Genomic DNA, 4,600 nt, shown 5'->3' on the forward strand with positions numbered 1-4,600 from the left:
TGTAGATACAGCCACAGGAAAACACCGTAGCTTGCTCTACTGACTCAGGCTCATGGTGCTCAGGCTGTATAGTTGGGCTTGAGCCTAGGATCCTAGACTCCAGCCTCAGCCTGAACATCTATGCTGATGTTTTATAGCTCTGGAAGCCAGAACCAGCTGACATTAGCGGTTTTTTTACTGCAGGGTAGATATACCTATAGATTCTGTGCTTTTCTCACATATTTGGTTGCTTCAATTTAAGGCTCTGAAGTTAAGGACCTTATAAACTTAGTTAAGCAGTTCCCCACTGAGCTGTCCCTGCAATCACTACCTTGTCACGGTTGGGGGGCTTGTGTGTCTCAGTGACCCGTAGAGCTATGTTGGCAGGAGTCTAGTGCTCCTGGTAGGATCACCTATGCCGGACAGGTCAAAGGGTAGAGACCAGACTAAGTCTGATTCACTGGTCCTCCGGGTTGGGGGTTCGGCTCAGGGCTAACAACCCTGACCTAGAAAAAAAAATTGTTACGGAAACAGCAATGAAGAATTCTCCTAGAACTTTGTGCGATGGCCTTCCTAAATCCTCTCTGGAGACCTATATGACTGACAGTAGTGAAAGCCATGAGGAAGCTACTGGATGGACAGCAAGACAAAGACCAGAATTGGATTCTGAAATGTATGAACCATGTACGATATTGGCAAACTAGCATGAATAGTCACCAAAATGAGACAATACAATCTACACGTCCTTGGTGTTAGTAAGAGGAGATGGACAGGATCAGGGAGATTGAAAACTTCTGCAGGAGAAACAGCGCTTTACTCCAGAAGAGATGATGACCAGCATCATGAGGGAGTGGCCATCAGCCTTAAGAAGAGGTTTGAGAAATGTTTCCTAGAGTGGAAACCTGTCAACAGCAGATTGATGAGGGTCAGACTGAAAGGAAGACAAGTGAACATCACCTTGATCCAGCTTTATGCTCCAACCAATGATAGTGGTGAAGAAATTACAGACATCTTCTATGAGCAGCTTCAGGCAGAAGTAGAGTCTACACCACACCATGATCTTACCATCATCATGGGTGATCTGAATGCCAAAGTGGGAAATGACAACACACACTATGACAGGCCCATGGGCAGACATGGTTGTAGCACCATGAATGATAAAGGTGAGAGACTTGTAGGATTTTGTTCTGTCAACAATCTGGTCATTGGAGGGACTCTCTTCCCACACTGTGACGTTCACAAGCTGACTTGGTTTTCACCAAATGGCAGAGACAAGAACCAGATTGACAATCTGATGATTGGATGGAGATGCTGCTTACAAGATGTTAAAGTGAGGAGAGGAGAGGACTTCGGTAATGATCACCATTTAGTGATGGCATTTGTGAAACTTAAGCTGCAAAGAACAGGTATTAAGATATTTATTCAAAAACACTTCAATGCTGAAAAACTACAAGATGTCACCAAGAAAACTGCCTTCACCATTCAACTGAGGAACAGATTCCAAGCTTTGCAAGATTTAAGGGATGACATATCTACCAGTATCACAGATAAAATCAACATAGCATGGGAACAGATTGCATCAGTTTACACAAAGAGCAGCGAGACTTGTCTGGGTTTCAAAGATAGGAAGAAGAGGAAGGAGTGGATTAAGCCTGATACAAGGAAAGCCATCGAAGAGAGATAGGACATAAAGAAGAGACTGGTAGATGCCAAGTCAGCCAGGATTCAAGAAAGATACAAGCAGAATTACAAAGAGGCAAATCGGAAAGTAAAGAAGCTAGTGAGGGCAGACAAACAAGCTTTCATGGAGGACCTTGCAAAAAAGCTGAAGATGCAGCTAATCGAGGAGAGCAAGGAAACATGTACAGAATCACCAAGCTTGTTTGTGGCTAGTATTGTGGCAGGACAAGTGCTCCCGTTAATGACAAAACAAGGGCAGTTACTGTCAACAGAGAAAGATCAAGAAGCATGCTGGACAGAACATTTCAGAGAGGTTCTTAATAGACCACCACCTGAAGAAGAAGCAGATATTCAGGAAGCTGAGGAGTACCTTGATATTAATATTGATCCACCAGAGAAAGAAGAAATCAGTGCAGCCATCAGATCCCTGAAAAATGGCAAAGCTCCAGGACTTGACAACCTGGACATGGAGTTGTTTAAAGCAGACCCAGAACTTGCAGCCACCATTCTCCAACCACGGTTTGTCGCAATTTGGGAAGGATAACAGATACCCAAGCACTGGACCAAAGGAGTCATTTTCAAGATTCCTAAGAAAGGAGCACTGAGCGAATGCAATAATTGGTGCGGGATCACCCTTCTATCCATATCCAGTAAGATCCTAGCCAAGGTCATCATCCAGTGAATCCCAGATGCTGTCAACAAGTCTCTGAGGAAAGAACAAGCCAGATTTTACAAGGGAAGAGGATGTATACACTAGATTTTCACCCTGAGAAATATAGAGCAGTGCATAGAGTGGCAGAGACAGTTGTACATAATAAGCTTTGTTGACTTTGAGAGTGCTTTTGACAGCACACACAGAGAAAGCCTTTGGCACATTCTGAGAGCCTACGGAATCCCTCTGCAAGTGGTCCAGCTCATTAAGAGTTTCTACACCAACTTCACATGCAGCATGGGATACTGCGATCTGTATTTCGAAGTCAAGACGGGGGTCAGACAGGGATGCATCATGTCGGTGCTACTCTTTAACATGGTGATCGACTGGGTGATGTGGCGAACAGCACACAAGGGGTATCGGATGGACACCTTTTGCTCATTGGAAGACCTTGACTTTGTGGATGACTGTGCTTTGCTTTCCCATACCCATCAACACATGTAGGAAATGACACAATGCCTATGCACCTTTGGATGCCAGGTTGGACTAAGAGTTAGCCAGAAGACACAGACAGCTTTACGTACTTAGGCAGCATTATACGCCATGATGGAGGCACCAAGAACAACATCCAGAGCAGATTAAGTAAGGCCAAAAATGTCCTCAGGAGTATGAACAATGTATAGAGAGCTACACAGTACAGTATCCACATCAAGCTAAAGCTGTACCAGAGCTGTCATATCAACGCATTTCAGAGTGCTGGCAGATGACAGAGTGCGACTGTGCTCCACACTCATCTTTTCACACCACTAGCTTTCGTAAGATACTTTGCATCTTCTGGCTGAAAACAATCTCCAACCATGACCTGCTCCTGCGATACCACCAGGAGGACATGACCACTATCATTACGCGAAGACACTGGAGAAGGATAGGGCATGTGATGAGAAGGGAGGCAGACGCCATTGTAAAGATAGCACTTCACTGGACGCCTGAAGGATGAGAAAACGTGGGAGGCCCAAGACAACATAGCGGCGTACTGTTGAGGCAGACATGAAGACGATGAATTACAACTGGGACACACTGGAGAAAATGGCCAAAGACAGACAAAAATGGAGAACCTTTGTTGCTGCCCTACACGCCAGTGGGCATAATAGGCATTGACTTAACTAACCACTGAGCTGTACTTAAGGCCAATCTACCCTAGACCTGGGAAGTTGGATTAAGGTATGCAACTCCATCTATGTAAAATACATATGTCTTCGCAGAGGGAGGCCAATGAGAGCAAACACTCTTCATGACTGCAAGGAGTATCGATGCCAACTGGAGCCGCCCTTAGCATTTGATTTAGCAGGTCTTAACTAGACCTGCTAAATCAAATTCCAGAAGATTCATCTCTGGTACAGTAAGTATAGATGCAGCCTAAGAGAATGGGAGAAAACCTGCCTGTTTCTTAGTGCAGCAAGAGAACTAGGAACACTACTAGCTGGGGTCAGTTTGGAGACCTCTTAAAGGGGACTTTTTTATGTTATTTTGGTTTTGGTTTCATACCTTTTGGATTATATATATACCCTGGCTGGGAGCTCTTCTTCAACTCTGTAAACTCAAAAGCTCCTCTTTCACCAAATGAAGTTGGTCCAGTAAAAGACTTTACCTCATTTTCCTTGTCTCTCTAATAACCTCGTACCAACATGGCTACAACTACATTGCCAACAAGACTTTAAAAATCAGATTTTTAAAGTCCTCCTGGGGTTTTCCAAAGCACTGAGGTGCCTAAAACTCATGGATTTCCATAAGTGTGAGGTACCCAGATGTTGTTGAAAAACATCACCGGCACTTAAAAATGTGGCCTTACAGAGCTATCAAGCACTGAAATCCCCAAAGCTTGTCCATAGACTGTGAATGTCCCTCTGTGATGGGGTGTCTTCCCTGCACTGGCCTAAGAAGGGTTAAATCCAGCCCTGGAAAAGGGCTGGGGCTGTGGAGCCTGCAGCTGAGGCAGATACAGGCAATTAGGGCCCAGCTGGGGCTGTATAAATAAGGGCTCCTGAGAGGAGATGATTGACGCACTCTTGCTCCAGCTCTGGAGCAGGAGGCCCCTAGCTGACAGGGAAGCTAGAGGCTTCCTGATTTAGAGCAGGGCTGGGGAAGCTCTGGCCAGGCAAACTCCTAGGCTCAGGCCTTGCTCTCGAGGCCTGAGGCTACTAGGGCTGCAGGGAGGCAGCCAGGCTGGAAGAAGGCAGTAGATCCAAAACCCCTTGACAATGATGAGTCGCCATTTCAGACTGCCGTTTG

Source organism: Pelodiscus sinensis, chromosome 9 (assembly GCF_049634645.1).
Source record: "Pelodiscus sinensis isolate JC-2024 chromosome 9, ASM4963464v1, whole genome shotgun sequence".
In the NCBI taxonomy this organism is placed as follows: domain Eukaryota; kingdom Metazoa; phylum Chordata; order Testudines; family Trionychidae; genus Pelodiscus; species Pelodiscus sinensis.